The sequence below is a fragment of the Rhynchophorus ferrugineus genome, unplaced genomic scaffold, assembly GCF_030347505.1.
Source record: "Rhynchophorus ferrugineus isolate W39M unplaced genomic scaffold, kcgeb_rfMv2 rfM7, whole genome shotgun sequence".
Taxonomy (NCBI): Eukaryota; Metazoa; Arthropoda; class Insecta; order Coleoptera; family Curculionidae; genus Rhynchophorus; species Rhynchophorus ferrugineus.
Window position 1 is genome coordinate 3,459,065 of NW_027472586.1, and position 27,629 is coordinate 3,486,693.

Consider the following 27,629-nt stretch of genomic DNA (forward strand, 5'->3'; position numbering starts at 1 on the left):
TTGTCAAAACAAAGTTCTTCGATTAATTACTAATTTATATCGTTACGTAGCTAATGAAGAATTGAGAGATCAATTGGATTCACGAAGTTATCCAAGAATTCGCGTTAAAACATGAAATAAGGTTGCTAAATCACAGCAACGTAGAAACAAAAGAGCTACTGGACAACATGTAGGAAATCAGAAGATTGACGCAGACCAAACCACACGAACTTCCATAGTCTATAATAGGTGTTAGGCTATAAATATTTAGCTATAAACCACTTATATGTTGATATATTTATGCCGTACTTCGTCTTTGTTGTGTATTGATGCAAGTACAACAGAACAATAGTAATAAATTAACTTGTAAATTAAGACTACTAATTACATCTAATGTACGATGTAATAAAAACAACAAAACTTGATATACGGAATCTATAATCTTTTTTTATAATTTCAGCGAATATTCATAATGATGATGAAATAAGATAATGAAGGAAAACACACAGAAAAAGACAGTAAATTACAGTCCGAAAAACATGTAAGATATATTTAACGTTTTCTTTCAATGCTTTCTAGCCCTGATGGTTTTTCTACAATAACAAAGAACAATTTCGCAAAGCACTAGATTATATTATTTCCGATATTTTCGGATAATGCGTTTATTTCGGTGTACTTTTATCGGAGAACCTATAGGACAAACCAATTTTAATAAAAATAATGGGTCAATAAATACATCGGACAATAATAGCGTCATAACTTTTAGTGTTTCCAATTCGTGTGAAATATCGTCAGAAAAATATGTACTTTTGTATTGGATGGAAGAACAATAAAAATATTTATGTTACGTGGTTTGATTTTCTTTTGTTCCGTCAATTAAATCACTATCGGAAATGATTTAAGATGTTTTTTTTCTGAATTTAAGATGGTTTCAGTTTTCATCAACTTGTATTGCGTAACTTTTATTAACTATAAAAATATATGTTTTGAGGGGAAATAAACTTATAGTCCATGTCAAATTGCTTTATAATTTATAATTTTTAACATATCCACTCACTAATTTTTTGAATATACTATTTCTATTCTATAAATTTAAAAAATACATTAAAATTATTATATAACCATTCGATTTAGCGTAAAATTCTTTGTAATCTCTGTAGTTATCATTAACCAGCCATTACCTGAACGAAAATGGCAGCAAAGAGCTGGAAAATGCCAAAAAATCGCAAATTTTCACGATATATAAATGGAAAAGTGCTAAACATTTCAACATATCTGGGACAAAGATAATACTCTCAAGATATATGTATTTTGGGGGTGAAATATACGAAAATTCCAATAAAATAGCTCTAGAAATTATACTTTTTGAGATATGAAACATAGAACTAAAATCCACTATTTTTTTAAAATATACTTTTTATCATATAACTCAAAAACTAAGGCTGTATAAAATTATTACACCACTATTCGATTCAGCGTAAAATTCTTTGATAATTCTTGTAATTTTCATTAACCTGCAATTATTTCACAAGAAATGGTAGTAAAAAATATGAAAACAGCAAAAAATCGCATGTATGAAAAAAGTGTTAAAATGTTAATATCTGGAATAAAGGTAGGACTCAAAATATATGTATTTTTTTGTAAAAGAAACGAAAAGCCACGTTCTGTTTATACTTCATTTAAGAGATTAAAAATTGAATGCATTCTTTCATTAGTTTTGGGGTGTGAAACAGCTCGTTGTTGTATTTTCTTTGTACATATGGCTTGTTCATTACCATGACATGTCCATTACCAAAGCACTTTTTTGACATTATGACTGAAATTTGCTTAAATGTTCGCGATATTTACAAAATGTAGTAGACTGAAATGATTATTGATTTATTAAACAAATGATGCTTGGTTAACATGGTGGTACTAAAAAACATCACTGAATGTAATAATTTCATCTAACGAGGTGTGCTTTGATACAATTCGAACATGACGAATTGAAAGCTGAAAATATAATGAAAGCTCGAGATTGATTGCGATTGATATATTTGTTTTGACAATCGAAAGAAAAGTGAGATAAGATGAATTCCTTAACAACCTCCGAATATAAGCAATCCTCCGTTCTATCTGTCAGCGATTTCCTCAAGTATCTCGCAAACATCTAATATACGATGCTGCTTCAAATCCTTTCTTTCATGAAGTTCCATAGAATGCAAAACAAGCAAAAAGAGTACACAAAGAAGCTAAGCAAGATCAAGAGTCCCAGGCATAACAGGTCAAATGAAAAGTCCCCAGCCTACCATAGTAAAACACATTCCTCCCTCCAACTTTTCGATACCATTTTTGTAGTACGATTTGTCCTTTGCTTCAAAATAGGCCTCAGTTTTGTCATTCCTTCATTCGAAGAACATTTCTTCTCAGCGAGCATTCTTTTGAGATCTGAGAACAGGAAATAGTCGCTGGCGGCCAGATCTGGAGAATACGGTGGATGAGGAAGCAATTCGAAGCCCAAATCATGGATTTTTGACACGGTGAATCCTAAAATACAGACGCCATAACCTTGACCAATGATGATCCGACAGCTGTCAAATTTATACACGTATCTTTTGAGGGTTAGGGCTAACTAAAAAACATATGGATTTAATTCTAGTATCGCCATCTATGTGTCAGGCCGGGGACTTTTCAATTGACCTGTTAATGTGTTGAAAATCATTCTAGTAAAGTGTTCTGCCGAACATATATATTAGTGTTGCATAAGTTAATTAAATGGATAAACGAATCTATAGAAGATACGAATACTGGTTCTATAATTGGAAATGGAGTCGGTATGTGAATAAATTCTAATTAAAAGCTCCACGCTCGTTAATTCTAAAATTCCTGCCGCATTTCTTGTTTAATTAAAAAGGATTCGGATTTGGACCTATTTATTAGTTGGCTTATCAGTGAAACTGGGCGAAATAGAATCGATGGAATTTGGTTATTTAGGTCTATAAATATTGCCAGTAATATTAGCACTTAATTTCAGGCCAGTAGTCAGAGAATTGCCACAAAAACCTATATTGTTTCTTATCAAATTAACATTATAATATCATAATCCACGGTGAAATCATTTTGATAGTATATAGAAATTAAACAATGAATTTTAACGTATTTTTAAAATATTTTTTAACTTGGACCCAGTTCTACATACGAAATATTCTCTGCGATATAGTCTGTTCAAAGTTATTTTGTACATGCGTCATCTAAATTTGTGACATCAAAACGTCTCAATGTTGCCGCATCAACTCTGAGCTTTGGTTCAGTTTTGCTTTGACATACAACAAAAATCCAATCTAAATAAAATAATTGAACAAAAATGTTATCAAATATAATTTATTTTAACATTATAGTACACCTAAAAACTACAGTTAATTATACAGCCACAATAGTTTACAGGTTAGAGTTATAGCTTCTTATCACTATAGCTTTCAAGAATTTTGCATACGTCTGACAACCGGACCGACTTTGACAGGCTCATTCGTTTACGTGTTCGAACTAATCAGACAGCATTGTGTCTATTTTTAACTAGAATAAAATGAGAAGAAAATCATTGTCTGATTATAAAACGAATTTACAAATTGCGGTAGGCAATACATTAAAGATCTTGATGACGTATGTACAAAAAAACTTTGAATAGACTATATACTCTTTATTTTGTGGGCGATATACCTCTGGACCCCATAACGAGTGTAATTCAAAGTCTTAAATGCTTCGAAAGGATGCCAGTGCACGCCAATGTACTTGTCAACCAGTAACAGGAAGCATGAACTACGAAGACTAAAACGTTTATTATCATTTGATGTAATAAATTTACGTATATAAGCTTTAGAGCTATATTTAGAATAATATATTGTACACAGGAGATCATTGATCACTAATTTGACATAATACACAGCTATGTCATCAAATTTATATAATTCAAACCTTTTTTTGTGTTGGTGTAAATAGCATTGTTGATAAAATGTGAGGATGTGCTCTAGTTGTTTTCTTTATTGTGTGTATATGAGTCTCTAATAATTTTATTTAACTATGCAAAAAGAATATTATGGTAGCCCTGCCAAATACAGTTCCATCTGTATCCACAAATTTAGCAAACATAGACCACTATTTCAATAACACATTTCATTTGTTCTATTATTGGCTATTCTTTAGAGCTATTACCTAATAAACTGAAGGTAAAACATTAGTTTTTTTTTAATTTTTATTAATCTCCTAGAACGTCAATCTGTCCGTGGGCAATAAATATTATTATATGATTTCAGTTATATAATATAACTATCCTGACATGGAGAAAATCACTTCAGTAAGTGATCTGCTGTACAACTTATTCTAGGTACTATTCTAACTTATTTTAAAGTCTGTCCTAACTTATTCTAGAAACGATTCTAGAGATTATTAAATCTTACTCTATGTGTCTATTAATCAGTTCGTATGGTAGTTTGCATTTGAGCCTACGCACTTCACTGTCATCGCGCACATTTAACTGTTTGGCGAGTGCATTGGGATGCACTAATAGTCTTTCAGAGTACTTCGCACTAACACTCCGAATTACACTCGTTATGGGTTCTAAGGGGATATCGCGCTGAATCAGTTTGTTGGACACGTAATATGGGGCATCGACGATGACTCGCAACACTTTGTTCTGGAAACTCTGGAGGATATCTATGTTAGATTTGCTAGTAGTACCCCACAGTTCAATACCATAGGTCGAAATGGGCCTAAATATTGACTTATACAGCAAAACCTTGTTATCTAATGATAATTTAGATTTATGCCCTATCAATGGTTTAACCCCAAGCTGTTTGCGTTTTGTTATAATATGTTTTTCCATATCAAATGTCGATCAAAATGCATTTCCAGATATTTAACGTTGTCTGGTTACAGAAGTTTATGATTATTCAATTTTACTGAGGGACATGTTCTTCTACAAAGGGTGAATGTCACATGGGTAGATTTTGTCGCATTTGCTGTGATACCCCACGTTTTCTAGCCTATTGCTATAAGGAATGCTAATGGATAGATTGTTGAAGCGCTAAGGGTTATAGAAAAATAGATTTTAATTGAGTTTCTAAGATACTTTCCTTCTCTCTCTTAGTGATCTGTAGCGTTCTTTAATGTTCTTAGTCTTATATAATAATTTCTAATTGACAGGAACTACCACTTCCTATTATTTATGACAAAAACGACAACAGAAGCAAATTTTCTACAACAGCCGTATCATTTCCAATAACTTAGTGCCAATTAATTTTAATATAAAGTTATTTTAATTGCAGGAACAGTTACAGAAAACGTTTTCCACTTCGGCAGAAGCTGAGCGAGTGAGAGAGATAGAGGGCCCCTCTATCGGCAGCGCTTATCTGACCACCATCGCCTCAGCAATCGTTGCCCTGCCGCAACCTGTTAGGAATGTTCTTTTAATTTCACACTGGTGACCGGATAGATACGCCCAGTTGTACGCAGGCCAGGTAGAAAATTAACCCGGCTCAGTGCGGACCGTGAATATTTCCAACGAAAAACAAAGAATGGTATAATTATTTACCGGCGTCCTCATGGGTCGTAAGAAATTAATTGAAATCGCTTTTTTTTCGAGCTCGGGAAAGGTATTTCGGTTTCAGAAAAGAACGGTATTTAATTTTACAGGAGTTTTTTTTATTATACATACAATAATATATATATATATATATATATATATATATATATATATATATATATATATATATAGTCAGGAGTGTTTTTAGGCGTTTGGCACTGATTCATAAGATAAGATGATGTATCAATTGCTGAGGTTGTATCTATTGAAAAGAAAATTTAGAGCGGCACGTGATGTTCCACAGGATCATTTTTGAGATTAAAAAGTTTCAAAAAAATTCTGATATACAACACTTGTTATGTGTTGTGCTCCATGGCATGTGTAAAAGATTTGAGCAAATCATTACCACGGAACTATTGCTAATTTCAACTGCTAGTTCAAGTCGTATATTTTCGAAATGTTCCATAGGATCATTTCCATATCTGCTATAAACTGCACTCGTCCCAATAGTGAAAGATAGAGATCTTGGAACATTATAGCCTAGTAGAATAATATTTTTAAGATTCAAAAGTTCAAAGGTTGGTTGATATATTATTAAAAAAACAACTAAAACTCTTTCATATATTTACTATTTATTCTTCATAATTAAAAAAAAAAATAAAGAGATGAATAACTATCACTAAGAATATATTTGTAAACTTGTGCGTATTTATTGAATATTTATTAGATAAAATATTTGCTATAGATTGATTAAGATTTATTGCTTCCATCCATTCTTGAAGAATGTACCTTCATTTTAGATTGCTCTAACAACAAAACTGATAAAAAATATGCGTTTAAGGTTAGGTTCTGAGAAAAAGTTAGAGATTTACTATTAAAATAATAGTAGTATTTTTTTTTGTCTGTCGGTGGTCTGAATAAATATATATTTTTGATTCTGTCGAAAAAAAGTAATAAAAAACGAGTTCAATGATCTCATCAGTACCTCTGTAAATTATATTTAATGAGATATGATACGAAAAATAACATTCGAATATGAAAAAATATTGCAATCAAATAATGATTAAGCAAACTAGTCGAAATTATTTCGTGTAATATAATCACGATTTTCTAGAATCTGATAACAACCTCAGTCTTGTTTTGCGGTAGTTTTAGCCACTATTTCGACAATTCCTTTGCATTTTCTTGATTCCCATAATTTTAAGGGTATTGTTCTAAGCAGCTTGTTGCATATCAGCAACGAATTTTGTTGTCTTATAATTATAAAGGTACATTTAACTGAAGGCGATTGGTCACTTCGTCTGCAAATCTTTCCCAATCTGGCATGTATGTTCACTTATTAGTTAAAATTGGATTTTGTTATTTTTTCGATTATATTTTCTTTATAATCCTCCCTGTATATTATACTGTATATACATTATATATCTTTGATTAATGGATGTTTTTAAATAATTCTAACTCCCCTCCTTCGCTTTATTTCTTATTTTTCTTTGTTTTCCTTTATTTCTTATATCGTTAATATATATTCCTTCTTTCAATTAAACGAGTTTATTATTATTCTTTATGTTCAAATGTTTATTTTTGTTATTTTGCCTTTTAGCAGTTAACTATTAACCTTTATCTACAAATATATATATATATATATATATATATATATATATATATATATATATATATATATATATTAATATTAAATAATTAATTGAAAGAAGGAATATATATTAACGATATAAGAAATAAAGGAAAACAAAGAAAAATAAGAAATAAAGCGAAGGAAGGGAGTTAGAATTATTTAAAAACATCCATTAATCAAAGATATATAGCTAGAATTACATATATAGCCAATCTTTTCATGTTGCAAGTTAAGGAAAAAAAAAAGGAATCAACAATATTATAGCAAAGAAAAGGTCACACAAATGACAAACTATCCGACTTATTCGGTTAGTTATTAATTACGCTATTAATAATTAATGAATGCTGGAATGCTACGCGTACTTTTTCTTGATGGTTTACACGAACAGTGAAATGTGTAGACGTGAAATAAACTTTTTTCCGGTTCATGCGTCGGTAGTTGCGTTAAGTTTTAGAAAGAAATTCTCACGTGTATTAGTGAACGTAATTTTCATCTCTAACTTGCATAATTCGACGCATATATTTACATATAAATGTTTTGTTTTTTGTTTGTTCGAGTTTTTGCATTTTTTGACGACTATTACTTATGTACAAGGCTTCAAATAACACATGTATGAAATCTGTGAAATAAAAATAGCGATATCTGTTTATCTGAATATTTGAATTTTGAAAGCAATAGTGATAAGAGGTTATAACTCTAACCTATAAACTATTGTGGCTGTAGAATTAACTGTAGTTTTTAGACGTACTATAATGTTAAAATAAATTATATTTGATAACAATTTTGTTCAATTATTTTATTAAATTAGAATTTTGTTGTATGTCGAAGCCAAACTGAACTAAAACTCAGAGTTGATGCGGCAACATTGCGACGTTTTGACGTCACAAATTTAGATGACGTATGTACAAAATAACTTTGAATAGATTATACCTTTTTTAAATTTTTTAGATTTAACCTTTTATAAAGTCTTTAATTTTTGAATAAAAAGAAAGAATATAAAACAATATATAATAATTCATCAATATATAAACAGTGTAGTAACAAACCAGACATGGTATACTTGAAGAGTATGATATATATTCTAGAATTCAAAAACCTGAAATCTCACTTGAGACTCAGTCCAAATTTAAGCAATTTCACTGTCTTATTTTAAGGTTATATATTATATCTAAGTTATTTATCCTTTTATAAACAAACTTAGTTCTAAAATGAAAAAGAAAAAAATAAAACAACATGTAAGGTAACAAGTATAACTTACTTATCAATAAGTTTTTAGTTTATGCTGTATGTTTTTTATGTTTTAGCTGTAGTTTATATTGATATATCACATTTTTTAACGACAATTTCACATTCTATTTCTCGAAATTAAACGAGAATCATAAAAATACTCCCGCCGTATCAATAAACATGTCTAACGATTCGTTTTCCAGTCCGAGATAATTTATTCCGATGGGACGTGGACGCCTAAGGATTATGTAAATCAATTTTTGACTAGATTTCGATGTAAACGATAAAATCTACTTATATTTATAATTAGATCTCGGATTGAAAACGCATCTCTGCTAGCGTCTGGAGCCTATTCGATCAAGTGTACCGAATAAAATCGGTTTACATCAACATGATAATAAAACTGATTATTGTATTCATGGTTTTATTGGCGTTTCATTATAGGTGTGTATGGTTAATAGTATACGAGGTGTTAATCTTCTAACAATTAATCTTTTTATAGTTGTCATGATACTACAGGCAAGGTTGGATAGCGTTTAATAGTTCTTAAAAGTATATTTTCTAATTGGTATTTCAAATAGCCTATGCTGAGGTATTTTGTAGCCAGTATTTCAAATTGCATTTGAACATACATACATTTAGAAGAAGTAATGATTATCTCTTTAAATATTCTTCATCCCTCCCTAGCCTCATCGAAAATACTTTTTACAGATTTCCTCTAGTTCAAAATAGTGATGGAGCTCTTCCTTTTGGTTATATTTGTGTTATGTCATATTTGTTATATGTCTTTGAGGATGTTGGGTATCCTACGTATTCCTTGATAGTTATTATACACCATGTATATGCGAGGGTTGCCAATTATATTTTGAGCCTAGGCAACACAACAACTCAACTGTTGTTTAACCTTGGAAGTTTGTGGGATGATTTTGTATGACTTTAGATGGGGATTAACAAAATCTGAGTGCACCGATCAACTTCCTTCGATATTCGATGAAGCCCTAGCTTTGGACACTATGAAGCGTTAATATAACGAATTTCATCGTGATCGCAGTTTGGTCAGGGACAAAAGTCGTGAAGATGGTCCACAATAAGCTGTTGTGCCAGGGATATTTCCTATGCTATGCGCGAATTGATACTGCAAGGTCGTCATGTGACTTATCGTAAGATTGAGTCATCCTTGGGCATTATTATAACCATCATCAGTAAGATATTGAGTGAACACTTAGCTATGAAGAAGTTGAGAGCACGTAGGATCCAGCATAACTTAACGAAATGTATTTTTTCTTAAATATTTTAAAGTCTCCTTTTTACCGACAGGTGTTATCTGGACTGGACCTACAGTTTAACATGGGCTCCAAACCACGGTCCTCGGCATTAAGCTTACCGACTTAGAGAGCATCCCAGACAAGACATCCGGTCTTACCCAGCCTGGTTACTGTCGTGACTGGGATGGTTATTCCTTGTTGGATTTTCCACCTATAAAGACATTTACAATTACAGTCATAAACATAAAGTACATCCATGTTCCAGCAGGATTCGAACCAGCGAACAGTAGGAGGACCGTCTTGTCGTCGCGGCCACTGTGCCAACGAAGCCGGCAAAATGTACTTTAACCAGGGTGGGAAAATTGCTAAAAACATTGAAGAATACTTCAAAAAACAAGAACAATTAGGCTCAAGACAAATAGAAATCCTCATATCACTTACGTCAAACGATAAAAATTTATAAATAAAACAGTTATATCAAGGTTATTTCGCAGGTTCCTTCCAAATAATTAATATCAAAAACGTTTTATTGCTAGTATCACGTAGCATCATTAATACCTAATTGGAGCGCTGTATCCTCTCGGACACTCGAGATAAATCGAATAGGCTAGGATATTTATTGAAGCACTTACCTCAATACCCCTATTAGATGCATTAAAAAGGTCATTAAACATATTTCAGTCTTTGAATTAACTGTAACATCGTTGGGATTTTTATGTCTTAACGTATACCATCAACATTGTCATTAATAACATACCAGTACCTCATTAGTTCGTTGCGAATAAAGCAGTAACATGTATATAATAGGTTAAAGTTTCAAGGACGGCGAATGAATTAATTTTAAGCCATTTTCAGGAGATTTCTGTATCATTTTTAAAGTAATTAGTTCTTCACCGTAAGTTTCTACCAGTAAACGAAGACTTTCAGCGGTGTTTTATTTGGATTAAATAAGAAAATAATGCGTGCCGCAAAAAGTTCCTTTCCAGGCACGTAACTTGACATTTTTAAAGATGACACGTGTCAAATATGACACGTGTAGCTTCGAAGCTTGATATCAGTACAATAAAATGACATAGTGTGTCAAATCGTAACATACTTATTTAAGCATACTTAATCCTAGCGACACCTATTGCATTAATATGACTTTCCCGTATAGTTGGTATATAACAAAAATATAAATGAAGAATCTGCATATCTTCTTTGATGTTTTAAAACAAATTGTTAATAATTCGAATGCCATTTTTTTTATCAAATATTAAAAAAGATCTGTTCAGAATTGTGAATGACACCTGAGATTACTTGGGTTTATTAACAAGCATTCAACAATTGACCAGGTCCACAGAATAATAGATGTTATTGAAAAAGCCTACGAAAGTAAAAAAGTATGCTCAGATTTATTCTTAGATGCAGCACAAGCCTTCGATAAGGTTTGACATGAAGGCCATAAACTACAGAAAATGTTACCAAAGCAACACACCGAACCATTAAAATTGTATATTACAACCAGAATGTTTAAAATCAAACAAGAAGTAGCTTACTCTACAATAAAAGAAGCTAAAGCAGGTGTACCACAAGGAAGTGTACTGGGGCCAATGCTTTATCTACTCTACACTTGTGATATACTACAAATGAAGAATATTACGATGGCTACATTTGCTGATTTTACTGCGAATACAGCTGTCGGAGACAATAGTGAAGAAGCCTCACGAAAATTACAACAGGCAAGTGACAAAATAAATAATTGGCAACAAGCTTGGAAAATAAGAATTAATGAAAGTAAATCTGTGCATGTGCAGTTCGCCTATAAAAAGTCCGTACAAGCACCAATAACATTAAATAATACTATCATTCCATATAGCAACAACGCTAAATATCTCGAAAGGAACCTTGATGCAAAACTTCATTGGAAGGAACATATAAAGAAGAAAAGAAAAGAACTGGAATTAAAATATAGGAAACTATACTGGCTAATTGGAAGAAAATCATAATTATCAGTACATAATAAATGGTTATTATATAAGAAAATACTGAAACCTATATGAACATGCGGAGTTCAATTATGGGATGTTCTGCAAAGAGTAACATAAATAAAATACAAATGTTTCAGAACAAAGTCCTGAGAGGTATTGTGGGCGCACCCAAATACTATAGAACTGATTACCTACATCGAGAACTTCAGATACCCACAGTCAGTGAAGAAATCAAAAGAATTGCCAGGGAGCATGAGGAAAGACTCCATTCTCATGAGAATATTGAAGTATTGCAGCTTTTGCATACTGCATACCACCAGAACGGGACACATACTCAAAAGAATCAAACCATCTGATCTTGTGTAGTGTTGTGTAGTGAGGTGCATATAATAAAAAATACAGCAGTCACATGAATAAACATTATTTCACTAGAGACTGATATAGGGCCGATGAGTCCTACTAGTTATATACCTAGATTGAAGTTATCATAATGATGAATTGTAGGTTAGTCGGAAACAACTAGTAACAATGTAATAATTAAATTAAAAAAAATTAGATACCAAAATAAGAGACTGAGGAATGACGTGGAATCGATATCGGCCAATAAATGTGCTTAACCCTTTTTAGAATGTAAAAGAAATTTTGTTCCTAGAAAACCAAACCAAACTGGTTTATTATTATTGTAATTCCTTGGTAAATTCAGTGCAGATATCTTGCTTATTCACCAGATTTAGGTCCCCTTTTTCACATATCTTTTTTTATTTATAAAAAATGATTTTCATGTAACAAAAACTAAATAAATATATACACAATGATGACGCCATATGCAATATGCTATTTTGGTCACGATGGGTGGTTTGTTCGATGATCTTTGTCGCGACAGCTGCAGGCCCTTTGGGCGAAGAGGGTGGTTATTCGGCTATAATGGATAGGATATTTTTTTCACTTTTTACGCACCGTTCACATCTGTTCTCTGTGTTCTTTTCACCGTGTTTCAGCTATCTAATTAAGTAAAACCGAACGTGTTATATTACCTGAACCAGGACCGGTTTATAGATCGATAATTTTTGGAAACTTTGAGCGTTCATCTTTGATGTTTTACTTTACGATGTGATGATATTCTACATTAAGTCGTAAGTTAATTAAAATGTATTTATTTAAATAAAAACAATGCATTGAATCGTCATTATTTGCTTGTTAAATAACGAGATTCATGTATTATTCAAGTATTTCCTTGGCATCGTTTTGAAGGAATACGGAAATAAATGTTTTATACAAATTATTAACATGTGTCTTTGCACAGGTCCTTTTAAAACAGATGAATCTGCACCTGTTAACTCCAGGTAGATAGAAAACAGGCAGCAGAACACCAAAAAGATCAAGAACTAAGTGTCTTATGTAGTAGTAATAAAGTGTTGTTTGTTTTGTTGGATGAAAAAATCGACTAGAATTTCAAAGGACAATTATACATGTATTTTAAACATTCATATCAAATGTGATGATGTGGTGATTTATATAGTAATACTCCACTGTGTTAAGATTATTCATTCATTATTATTTCAAAGATCAACAGACAGATGTTACCTATTATTTTTCACATTCTGTATGTTTACCTCAGAAAATATACAATAAATCACACGTCTACAACTTTAGTCACGTATTTATATTAATAGTTCGAAGCTTCGTTTGTTATGACGTGATATATACCGATTATTCGTTTGTTTATTACCTCTAGAGTCTTAGCCTTACAAAGGAAAATGAGTTTCGAACGATTGGGAGATATAATAACAAAAAGGAGGTAATTCTACGTCGATTTAACGAGCACTGACCCTGTTGCAGTTATTTCGCCGAGGCTATACTTTCCGAAACCCTTAGACTATTGAAACTTACGGTTAGATCGCTGTCTGTATCGATGTAGCTCACCTGAAACAAAAAAACAAAGAATATTCGTTAGCTATTCGATAATTATACGGAGATTTTCATGACGTAACTGCACAGTATTTATTACACTTTACAAAACTGTATAAAGAACAATTAGTTGCCATAAGAATACATAGATTGATAAAGAACGGGGAAGAAATGGTCAAGAATCGTTATAAATCAACTGAGTCAATTATTTGGAGCTCTTAAGATCATTGAAATAAAATGTTTATTAGAAAAAAAAATATGTACAGCTTGAGGCAAAAGCCCCTCTGCCATTTTGATTGCCTATAACTTTGCTCAAAGAAAATATAAGTAAGTTTGGTTTTCATAAAAAGTCTATTTGGCCTTTATATTTTGTCTTCATTATGATAGAAAAATTATATTGGCTAAATAAACTACACTAAACTACATTAACTACATTAAACTCACCTAGTATACTGATTTTAATAGATATATTTTGATTTTTGAGTTTATATTTTTTAACGGTACTTTACATTTAAGACAATCCTGTATATTGTTACGTTTATTACACGGTAAATTGTGCTATTCGGATAAACTACTAGCAAAAAATCCGATCGAAACTTCAACAGCGAGGGTTACTCAAATGTTATTGCCCCCTAATACTAAAAAAAGTCCGGGATCTTCCCCAATTTATCCTAATGGCATTTCCATATTGCACATTCCCACGGGGCCAGCAGCCTTAAGATCTCATCACTATTTAAATGTTATCTCCATTTATTTAGAATAGAATGATGTAATCTACCAACAACATTAATTAATTTATATTTTTTTTAAATATAAAAATTGTAATCAAATGGATAAGTAAATTGATTCTGAATCAAAGAGAACATGTATGCAAAAATCTAATACTGTCTTACAAATACATAAATAAAGAATAATATCATCAGTATTTTGATAGTAATGCCACAAAAGTAAAACTAACTGATACTCACTAATTAGCAAGACTAGTTGTAATTGAAAACCCTACTTACATCTAGTTTTTTTTTTATGAAAAAGTTCATTACTTTTCACTATACCCGATATTATTCATTAAAAATATTCTATTCATTGTAGGGTGACTTGCAGGTTATTGGTAACCGTTCTTGTCTCATTGAATACCATCTCACCGGCGTTGATTAACAGTAAAGTAGGATTGGCCAACATCGATTTGATGATGTGGCACAAAGTGTGAATGGTAAAAAAATGTATAGAAAACATCGTCGGGTGTATGGTGCTAACGACACTTTCAGATTGGCTTGATTATAAACCAAAGGTATAGACTGATTTATGTCATTAAAGAAGAAAGAGAAAGGGAAATTATGGGTATATGAGGGTAGGTTGAAAAGATATCTGCATATTTTTGTAGAACAGTTGAAAATTATTACTATTTTGAACTATTAGTTATTCCATGGAACATTATGTTAGAATGAGAGGTGTGATAAATGAAATGTCTAGACATAGTTTTTGCTAGCCACATTTCATAACTGATATATCCAATATTTATTCAAACACAAGATCAGGGAACAATTGCCTAGAACGGTGTTATGGTGCTAACGACACTTTCAGATCGTACCACCGATTTATGTCATTAAAGAAGAAAGAGAAAGGGAAATTATGGGTATATGAGGGTAGGTTGAAAAGATAACTGCATATTTTTGTAGAACAGTTGAAAATTATTACCTTGTTATTCGATGGAACATTATGTTAGACTCAAAGGTGTTATAAATGTAATATCTAGACATAGTTTTTGCTAGCCACATTTCATAACTGATATATCCAATATTTATTCAAACACAAGATCAGGGAACAATTGCCTAGAACGGTGTTATGGTGCTAACGACACTTTCAGATTGGCTTGAATATAAACCAAAGGTATAGACTGATTTATGTCATTAAAGAAGAAAGAGAAATGGAAATTATGGGTATATGAGGGTAGGTTGAAAAGATATCTGCATATTTTTGTAGAACAGTTGAAAATTATTACCTTGTTATTCGATGGAACATTATGTTAGACTCAAAGGTGTTATAAATGTAATATCTAGACATAGTTTTTGCTAGTCGCATTTCATAACTAATATATCCAATATTTATTCAAACACAAGATCAGGGAACAATTGCCTAGAACGGTGTTATATCGTACCACCGATAGGGTCCTTGTTATTCGATGGAACATTATGTTAGACTCAAAGGTGTTATAAATGTAATATCTAGACATAGTTTTTGCTAGTCGCATTTCATAACTAATATATCCAATATTTATTCAAACACAAGATCAGGGAACAATTGCCTAGAACGGTGTTATATCGTACCACCGATAGGGTCCTTGTTATTCGATGGAACATTATGTTAGACTCAAAGGTGTTATAAATGTAATATCTAGACATAGTTTTTGCTAGTCGCATTTCATAACTTATATATCCAATATTTATGCAAACACAAGATCAGGGAACAATTGCCTAGAACGGTGTTATATCGTACCACCGATAGGGTCCTTGTTATTCGATGGAATATTATGTTAGACTCAAAGGTGTTATAAGTGCAATATCTAGACATTTTTACTCGCCACATTCCATAACTAATATACCCAATCATTATTCAAATTCAGAATCACAGAACAATTGCCTAGTAAATTAACTAGAACGTCACTTCGGACGAAACATTCAACGCGATAAGATCAGCCAGCGTTCGACAAAATCATGTTCCGGAATACACGCAGACGATTGAATTTAACATAATGAATTCGTGTCGTTATATCCGGCCTGGTTCGCGTTATTCGCAAATATAACAAAACCAAGTTCGACAAAAGAAAGTCATAAGCGAGGGAGTTTAACGTATTTTATTAGGTTGGAAGTTTGGTGCTTAATCGGATTTCAAACAAAAACTTTCCGCAGATGCGAAGTTGGACGGGTACCGGAGTTCGATTAGTTGATGAGAAAAAGTTTGTAAATGGTGATTCCTGAATTTACGACTGGTGTAAGAAACACAACTTTATTACAACGGGATTTACCTTGTTGTTTATTGACTTTTTACGGTGCAAAGTATGAAATCGCAATAATAATAGAAGTATTTTTAATATTCATTATATATTATGATCCCTTCTATCCTAAAATACCATATATTTTGATGGTTTTATCTTAGAAAAGATGTTGCCAATTTTTGCATATAATCGTGATATTTGAGATTTTCAAAATGTGCATCATAATTGGAATGGATCGAAAGGTGCTATCATAATTTTTATACAACTATTAGTTTCCAAGCTATATAATGAAAAGTGTATTTAAAAAAAGAATGGATTTCTGTTTATATCACATATCTTAAAAATTAAGCATTTTAAAACAATTTAATATAGATTTTCGTTTCTTTCACCTCGAAATACTTTATAGAATGATATTTTTTCATCATTATCATTAGTTCGAAATGTAAAACCACTAAGGTGATTTATTTATTTAATTAAAGACTTTCATTTGATTTTTTTTGGTGGCAAAACACCTCGATTTTTATGTTTCTTTGTGGATGGGATAAAAATTACTGTAAAATGTTCTTTTTGACTGCCGAGTCATTTAATTATAACGAATTTTACCCGACGTAAAATCCTGTTTGCTCTTAAATTAGAAAAGTTTTATTCAAATATTTAAATTACCCGTTTTTGTGGGTTACATAAAAACACTTGTCTGGTGTCGTTTAGTAAATTAAATAATAAAAATAATAAAAACATTATTAAAACATTAAGAAATCTATTAGACAGTACGGTCTTTCTACTGTTGCGATAGTCGCGAGTCCGAATCCTGCTGGACTATGATTGTAATTTTATGTTTGCAATTGTCTATAAGGCAGGAGCGCAAACTCGAATAAGGAAAATGATCCCAGTCACGCCGGTAAGCAGATTGGGTAAGACCGGATATCTTTTGGGATGAAAAATTATTGAAACTTGTTAAACAAAACAACAACAACAATCATTTGCTTATCAAAATTTATTTTATCGTCATTAGTGTAGGTCTTTTATCATTTAGTGTAACTCATGTATGACAGTAATTTTTCTAATCTTCGAAAAACTTTTTGTAGGACTTTTGTGGGTTCAACTGCCATCACGAATTTTATTTTACAGCTTCGATAGCTTTCGAAATTTAATAAAAATTAAAAGGAACTTGTTCAAAGAACATAAAAATAACATTAAGGCATACGTTATGTGATTACGGTAACTGGTTGATAATTATTAACAAACTGTAGGAATGTTCGTCGGGGTCGGTCAGTCGGTCGAAATGTGTGGCTGCCGCTGTGATTATTTGTCAGAACACTCACCACTATTTTTGGATGGAACGAGAACGAAAACACTGGTTGAAGAAATACTGTTTATTTCAATGTTAAATCCACATTAATCCACGTTAAGACCACATGTATCGGTCGACGGAAGAATTGAAAGGATATTAGGTTAGGTAGAGGAAGTACGGTAGCGCTGTGGAAGTGGTACTATTACAAGGGGATGGAGAAAAGAAAAGAGAGCGAGACGTCGTCGTGATGGTCTTCTATAGCCTGGAACTGCATGGTATCAATCCACCGGCGTTGCCAACCTTTGTATTTCTTGTTGGTGAATTCGTGGTGCGTAAAGGGTCGTGGCGATCGCCACATAACTCCCCTCTTAGTGGAACTGCCGTGGAACGTACCTCTATGTGGTGCAGGTTCCTGAGTGCACCCGCAATCACGCAAACAAACGCCCAGGGACTGCTGATGAGATGGGGATCCCAACCTGAGCGAGGAGTTTTACTGGATCAGCTGCCATCGAAGTTGTAGCAGGACGTCGTTCATCTTGGAGCGTTTAGCTTTGTATGAGGGTACCTATAAGTGTGTTACGTGTCCCGTTTCGTGATGCGAGGGTGTTCATGTGTTGATCGTATACATGATGGGCTTCTGTGGTTTTCGTCCATCAGGCTAGTCTCGTGGGATGTCGTCGACCATGTGATGTTGATGGGTTCCGTTCCTCGTGCTATCCTTCCATGCAAGTGTCAAGCACCTGTCAAGTAGCTTATGTTGAGTTGATTTACCTGTTGGTCACTTTGATCACGTCGGAGTCACCAATTGTAGGAATGTTCGTCGGGTCGGTCAGTCGGTCGAAATGTGTGGCTGCCGCTGCGATTATTTGTCAGAACACTCACTACTATTTTTGGAAGGAATTTGCACGAGAACTGAAAACACTGGTTGAGAAATACTGTTTATTTCAATGTTAAATGATACATGTGGTCGACGGGAGAATTGAAAGGATATTAGTTTAGGTAGAGGAAGTACGGTGGCGCTGTGGAAGTGTACCAATCCACCGGCGTTGCCAACCTTTGTACTTCTTGTTGGTGAATTCGTGGTATCCTAAAGGGTCGTGGCGGTCGCCACAAAACTATTCAGATGACATCAAAATATAACAAAATGCTTTTCTATTAGTTTTTAGACATTCTTAAATTAAGTATTTTGAATAAGAGTTCGAGTAGAAATTTAAAAAAATCCATAGACACATAGAACATAAAAATAAATATTCATAGATCAAACCAATTACACTAATATTAAACATGTTACGTCCATAACTCCCATAATTGGTATAAAATTTATATTTACGACAAAAAATACGACCCATCTGGTATTATATGACACTTTTGTTCGCATTACCGCCAATTTATCGACGAATTGGATCAATTTTAAAGCCATACTGTCCAGCAAAACTAACGAATTGTTCCCTGATAGGCAATTATTATTTTGTATCCGCGATATATACGCAAATATTTTATAAAATTGACAATATATATATATATATATATATATATATATATATATATATATATATATATATATATATATATATATATATATATATATATTTGGTTATTTCGCGATATAAAATACCACAAAAATATTTAAAATTAGTAATATATGAATAATGTATGACACGACACGACAGTAATACAGATAAGTTATGATTTATTACACTCAAATATCAACAAAACCTCAAACTATTATTTAGTTAAAGCTAGTTAAATGTTTAGTACGAATAAATAACGAATTTAATACATTTTTTAGTTAAATTTACTATTTCTTTTTATTAACTTATTTAAGTATAGTCCAGTGTCTTCCATTCACTTTCTAAGTATTTCCTCAACTGTATTGGGCTGAATGGGCATCGATTCTTCAGTTTCATATCGAGTTCATCCCTTACTAATTGAATAGGTGAGACGTCTGGCAATTATGATGGCAATTTCGTTATTTGTATGATTTTTTCGCCTCATTTTTTACTCTAGGAAGCTCTGATATAATTTTGATAAATTTTTACGGTCAATACTTATAACTTAGAAGGAATTGCATTTTCCGATAACCCTCTATTCAGCTTTCTATTAATTTTAATCATAGAGCCGAGCGTATTGTTATCAAAGAATTCCTCAAACGATTACGTTACTACCACCATGTTTAGCAGTCTGCAGAACGTACATAAAACACGTGTGTCGGCCTTAAGTTAAAATAAGAGACAACTGATAAGAAACTAGTAATTTTGTTGATCACTGCTATATAATACACAAATTTCTTTGATTTTAGGCCAAGTGGGAGAGTAATGTCCGACTAACCATTACAGTTCTTTGATTTTGAAGCCGATCTACACAACAAAAGATTGAAGTGGAATCAACACTGTTAAAGATAACCACACCAACGTGACGAGATCATGCTATATATATTATTAGAGCCAAAATAGGATATTTATTTAAATAATCTCACTATCTACGTCCTTACAAATTACAAACTAATTTTACTGGATTCAAAAAAGACCGCGCTTCAAAAAGAACGAACATAAGAAAATAACGAGACCGGAGCCGCGAAAAGTTCTTTGGCGACCAATTAAAACTGCCGTAAAACCTCACATCTCACCGGGTACCATTCAAGATAGATATCAACATCTCCTTGCGCGTTTAGTATTTAATTAAACATGTTTCATCATATCGTATTTTATATTTGATTGTCCCGCTCGACAGGGTAATTTATCACTTTTTAACTGCGATATTTATTATATAAAAGTTAATTAGTAGTAACCATAGATAGGAAAATCGTATAATCATTACATTTTATTGAAAAAGTGATTTTAGGTGTTTTCCATATCTTTGAAAGCGAATTTATACCTTTTACTTATTGCATTGTTACTAGTTGTCGCCAACTAGGCTAGAATTTTTCTTTAAAATAGCTTAGATCTATAAATATATACCCATCGGTTTTAACTTATCCTCACTGAAGATGTACTATCAGAAATATGTGACTTGAGCTCCATCTATTAAAAAAAATCAAAATAATTATTATCTTAACTTATAAAATATGTTATGTAATAAAGCCCCGACTATCCGGCATCTGTGTTACCTAAATGGAGAGCGAATGAGGCGGATTGGTCTGGTTTCTAATAGATAAGAACACTTAGTGTCGCTCTGTCTCGGCTTTCAACAAGTAGTTTCTTCTTTCCGTAAAATAAAACAGTTTGTTTCAAGTAAATTCATTGTTTTTGTGACTAAAACCCTTTCCCATTTTACAACTTATATAACACCGCAATATATAACACAAGTTAATATCACAGGTCAATAGAAACACATAGATGGCGCTACTAGAATTAAATCCATATGTTTTTTATTTAGCCCTAACCCTCAAAAGATACGTGTATAAATTTGACAGCTGTCGGATAATTAGTTTGTGAAAATCAACCATCAAGGATTGGTTTGCTAAGTTTAGACATGATGAAATGAGCACGGAAGACGGTGAACGCAGTGGACGCCCAAAAGAGGTTGTTACCGACGGAAACATTAAAAAATCCACAAAATGATTTTGAATGACCGTAAATTGAAATTGAATGAAATAGCAGACACTCTAAAGATATCAACTGAACGTGTTTATCATTCACGAATAATTGGGTATGAGAAAGCTCTGTGCAAAGTGAATAATTTTCATTGACTACCTTGAAAAAAGAAGGATCATCCACAGCGATTATTACATAGCCTTATTGGATCGTTTGAAGGACGAAATCGCCGAAAAACGGCCGCAATTGAAGAAAGAGAAAGTGCTGCTTCACCAAGACAATGCACCGTGTCACAAGTCAGTGAAAACTATGGTAAAAATCCATGAATTGGGCTTCGAATTGCTTCCTCATCTACCGTATTTTCCAGATCTGGCCCCCAACGACTATTTCCTGTTCTTAGATCTCAAAAGAATGCTCGCTGCGAAGAAATTTTTGTCGAATGAAGAGGTGATCGCCGAAACTGCGGCCTATTTTGAAAGACAAATCGTACTACAAAAATGGTATCGAAAAGTTGGAGGGTCGCTATAATCAGTGTATCATCCTTGAAGGGAATTATGTTGAATAAAAAAACTAATTTTGCCCAAAAAATTTGTTTTACTATGGTAGGCCGGGGACTTTTCAATTGACCTGTTAGAGTATTAAAATCAAAAAATATATCTGATGAATCTCCAATTTGTTTTTTTTTTGAAGAAGTGAGAACAAGATTCAAGTATTTTATTCTTAAATAAATTTCATCACGATGATCGATTGATTAATAAAAAACTAAGGCAAAATCATCTACGAAAAGTTCAAAAGCTTAACAAAACTTGTACGGAATACATGACAAGGGTTATTCAACCATTGCTTGAAAAACAAAACAATAGCATTATGGGTTCACAGACACAGCGGCAAAATAAACGTGCTGATGTCGAGATGATAATAAGTGTGAATAAAACAAAAAAAATACTGCTTAAACATAATTTTTATGATATAATCTACAGACACCCAACAAGAAAAATAAATTTCACGAATTTCTACGTAAATGCCGCCGAAAAATATTTGATATTTTACCGAAAATCCAATCTATACCAAATATTCGAATAAATCATACACTAAATGTATATATTAATCCGACACGCGTTAAATGTATGCCAACGCCCAGGCGAAGATTAATGAGCCGTCACGATGAATTTCCCGCCGATTTATCGGCCAATTATGCGGAACTATCAAAATAAACCAACAATTGTCGGCAAAAAAGAACCTCAGGTTTGTTTGTTACCCGTGAGGCCCAAGCCCGCTTATTCAAGCCGCGTTTTCGTCGTAGTTTCGAGCATTCTACGACCGTCGACAACCCGATCTTATCACGACGACGTCTCTCTCAGCTGGGGTTAACAGTAAATTCTTGTGGGGATTGGTATTTCTCGCCTGACGTGCCAAAAATGACAATGAAAAACGAAATAATTGAAGGAGATATAGGCGTGAACGTCTTGCATTGTTTGGCCACCTTATTATTATTATTATTATTATTATTCTATTGCTTACCTTTGTATATATAGTCTATTCAAAGTAGCAGTGAACTCACTCCATCAAGATATAGTCTATTCAAAGTTTTTTACACCCGTCTACATACAAAGTAGGTGACGAATCTTGACTATCTTGATTATTCTTCTATTCGAGACCAAATAGATGAAATGTATAAGAACAGTAAGTACACAAACTATTTTATCGATATAAACATAATTTAATAAAATACCTATGCTCTTACAGGGCATAGGGTTTAAATGGTATAAAGATTACCACCTTAAAAAGAATTCAGTTTTTAAAGGCATAAAATAAGACCAAGGAAGATAAAACTATTTGAATTTGTGTATCTTGATAAAACTTGAATATTTCAAAATGATTCATTGTGGCACTTTTGGCAAGAGAGTAACAAAAAAAGTGTTAAGACAACAAAAATTGATGGAAAAAGGTAAAAGTTATATATAAAAAGAAAAAGCTAAAGGTATGCACATAATTAATTGAATATAAGTGTAGAAAATGGTATTGTAGGGTGTGAAAGATTTGTGTGCACAGATATGATCGTAATTGTTCAAAATTAAACATAAGCATTAGGTTAGAACGTATGAGGAGAGAATGAACACTAACTGTTTTGTAGATATGGTAAATGCATTAGACAGAATTCAGTGATTAATTTTATGAAGAATGGTGTACACAAATAGTAGCAGAATAAATAAAATATACAGTGATACCAATATGACTTGACGAGTAAACATACAAAAATGTGTTGACAATAAAACAAATCTAACCTACAAACTATTATACCTACGTTCTTAATCGTAGTTTTAAGTCCTTCGATAATATATGTTTTAGATGTACTAAAATGTTAAAAAAAATTATATATAAATTTTGTTAAATTATTTTATTTAGATTAGAATTTTTCTTGTATGTCAAATCCAAACTGAACTAAAAATCAGACTTGATGCGGAAACATTGTAATGTTTCGACGACACAAATATCCATGACGCATTACTAAAAAAACTTTATATAATGTATATTGCCTACTACAATTTGTAAATTTGTTTTAATACCAGACAATATTTTCCTTCTCATTTTATTTCAGTTAAGAAGAGATACAATACTGTCTGGTATGTTCGAATATGTAACCGAATCAGCCTGCAAAAGTCATTCGGTTGTCAACAATGTTGAGTTATGAAAGTGTCTAATTTCATGTTGATTGCGATGATACCATTGGTATATCTGATTCCTATTGGTATTTCTATTCCTAGTCATGGTATTTCTATTTTTACTCCGCAGTACACATATTCTTTTCCAGATCAACGAATGCTAGATATAATGCTGAATATTATTTAATTTTAATAATATGAAAATGTTACTGATATCTACAGAAAAAAAAAAGAATCAATGATATGGTATATTTTAAAATAATATACGCTTGTTTAACAAACAAATATTATTGTTTATATCAATTCGTTAACTACACAGTTTAATGTAAAAACAGAGTGATATTTATTTAACCATCAATAGCCGGTAAAATAAACAATAAACATCACGAAGCAAATGTACAGAACAATAGCGAACATTGAGTTTCATTTTTAAATAATTGGTTTGTTATTTGTTGTACCACTGCACAATAATAAACGAATAAACTGACTTTGTAAATCAAATTTGAAATCGGCGAGTGAAAATTATATATGGTATTTGCCAATAAAATAAATTGAAATTGATTTACATTTTTCATTGTATATCTTGGAAGCTAGTGGCTGTATAAAAATGATTATACTACCATTCTATTCACCGTAAAATTCTTTAAAAACTCTGTAATTTTCGTTAATGGATCGTTATTTGAATGAAAATTACAGGAAAAATATTGAAAATCGTCACAAAAGTCGTAATGGAAAAAGTGCCAAAATTTTTCACCTCTTGGATTAAGATAAAACTCTCAAAATATATGTATTCCGAGGCGAAAGAAACGCAAATCCATGTTAAATAGCTCCAGGATTTATAGTTTTAAAAATATACGACATAAACAAAAATCTGCTCATTTTCTTAATATACATTTTTCATTGTATATCTTGGAAACTAGTAACTGTATAAAAATGATTATACTACCATTCGATTCAGCGTAAAATTCTTTAAAAACTCTGTAATTTTCATTAACGGATTGTTATTTGAATGAAAATTTCAGGAGAAATATTCAAATCGTCAAAAATTGTAATGGAAAAAGTGCTAAAATTTTTCACCATTAGGATTAAGATAAAACTCTAAAAATATATGTATTCCGAGGCGAAAGAAACGAAAATCCATATTAAATTGCTCCAGGATTTCTAGTTTTAAAAATATATGACATAAACAGACATCTGCTCATTTTCTTAATATATATTTTTCATTGTATATCTTGGAAACTAGTGACTGTATAAAAATGATTATATTACCATTCGATTCAACGTAAAATTCTTCATAAACTCTATAATTTTCATTAATGGATCTTTATTTGAATGGAAATTACAATAAAAATATTGAAAATTGCCAGAAATCGTAAATTTTACTGACTATATATATGGAAAAAGTGAAAAAAAATTCACTTCTTGGATTAAGATAAAACTCTCAAAATATATGTATTCCGAGGCGAAAGAAACGAAAATCCATGTTAAATTGCTCCAGGATTTCTAGTTTTAAAAATATATGACATAAACAAAAATCTGCTCATTTTCTTAATATACATTTTTATTGTATATCTTGGAAACTGGTGACTGTATAAAAATGATTATACTACCATTCTATTCACCGTAAAATTCTTTAAAAACTCTGTAATTTTCGTTAATGGATCGTTATTTGAATGAAAATTACAGGAAAAATATTGAAAATCGTCACAAAAGTCGTAATGGAAAAAGTGCCAAAATTTTTCACCTCTTGGATTAAGATAAAACTCTCAAAATATATGTATTCCGAGGCGAAAGAAACGCAAATCCATGTTAAATAGCTCCAGGATTTATAGTTTTAAAAATATACGACATAAACAAAAATCTGCTCATTTTCTTAATATACATTTTTCATTGTATATCTTGGAAACTAGTAACTGTATAAAAATGATTATACTACCATTCGATTCAGCGTAAAATTCTTTAAAAACTCTGTAATTTTCATTAACGGATTGTTATTTGAATGAAAATTTCAGGAGAAATATTCAAATCGTCAAAAATTGTAATGGAAAAAGTGCTAAAATTTTTCACCATTAGGATTAAGATAAAACTCTAAAAATATATGTATTCCGAGGCGAAAGAAACGAAAATCCATATTAAATTGCTCCAGGATTTCTAGTTTTAAAAATATATGACATAAACAGACATCTGCTCATTTTCTTAATATATATTTTTCATTGTATATCTTGGAAACTAGTGACTGTATAAAAATGATTATATTACCATTCGATTCAACGTAAAATTCTTCATAAACTCTATAATTTTCATTAATGGATCTTTATTTGAATGGAAATTACAATAAAAATATTGAAAATTGCCAGAAATCGTAAATTTTACTGACTATATATATGGAAAAAGTGAAAAAAAAATTCACTTCTTGGATTAAGATAAAACTCTCAAAATATATGTATTCCGAGGCGAAAGAAACGAAAATCCATGTTAAATTGCTCCAGGATTTCTAGTTTTAAAAATATATGACATAAACAAAAATCTGCTCATTTTCTTAATATACATTTTTATTGTATATCTTGGAAACTGGTGACTGTATAAAAATGATTATACTACCACTCGATTCAGCGTAAAATTCTTCATAAACTCTGTAATTTTCATTAATGGATCTTTATTTGAATGGAAATTACAATAAAAATATTGAAAATCGCCAAAAATCGCAAATTTTCCTGACTATATATATGGAAAAAGTGAAAAAAAAATTCACCTCTTGGATTAAGATAAAACTCTCAAAATATATGTATTCCGAGGCGAAAGAAACGAAAATCCATGTTAAATTGCTCCAGGATTTCTAGTTTTAAAAATATATGACATAAACAAAAATCTGCTCATTTTCTTAATATACATTTTTTATTGTATATCTTGGAAACTGGTGACTGTATAAAAATGATTATACTACCACTCGATTCAGCGTAAAATTCTTCATAAACTCTGTAATTTTCATTAATGGATCTTTATTTGAATGGAAATTACAACAAAAATATTGAAAATCGCCAGAAATCGCTAATTTTCCTGACTATATATATGGAAAAAGTGAAAAAAAATTCACTTCTTGGATTAAGATAAAATTCTCAAAATATATGTATTCCAAGGCAAAGAAACGAAAATCCATGTTAAATTGCTCCAGGATTTATAGTTTTAAAAATATACGACATAAACAAAAATCTGCTCATTTTCTTAATATACATTTTTCATTGTATATCTTGGAAACTAGTAACTTTATAAAAATGATTATACTACCACTCGATTCAGCGTAAGATTCTTCATAAACTCTATAATTTTCATTAATGGATCTTTATTTGAAAGGAAATTACAACAAAAATATTGAAAATTGCCAGAAATCGTAAATTTTACTGACTATATATATGGAAAAAGTGCCAAAATTTTTCACCTCTTGGATTAAGATAAAACTCTCAAAATATATGTATTCCGAGGCGAAAGAAACGAAAATCCATGTTAAATTGCTCGAGGATTTATAGTTTTAAAAATGTACGACATAAACAAAAATCTGCTCATTTTCTTTATATACATTTTTCATTGTATATCTTGGAAACTGGTGACTGTAT

The 27,629-nt window shown here is 31.5% G+C and overlaps 1 protein-coding gene and 1 long non-coding RNA gene across 7 annotated transcripts in view; one reads left to right on the plus strand and one right to left on the minus strand.

Annotated features, from left to right (window-relative positions):
- Positions 1–27,629, minus strand: part of stan (Protocadherin-like wing polarity protein stan) — a 116,474-nt gene that overhangs the window by 18,063 nt on the left and 70,782 nt on the right. The window lies entirely within an intron of this gene.
- Positions 5,348–21,902, plus strand: LOC143199552 (uncharacterized). Its single transcript, XR_013006471.1, has 2 exons — positions 5,348–5,471; positions 21,723–21,902. It is a non-coding gene; the product is annotated as an uncharacterized LOC143199552 (long non-coding RNA).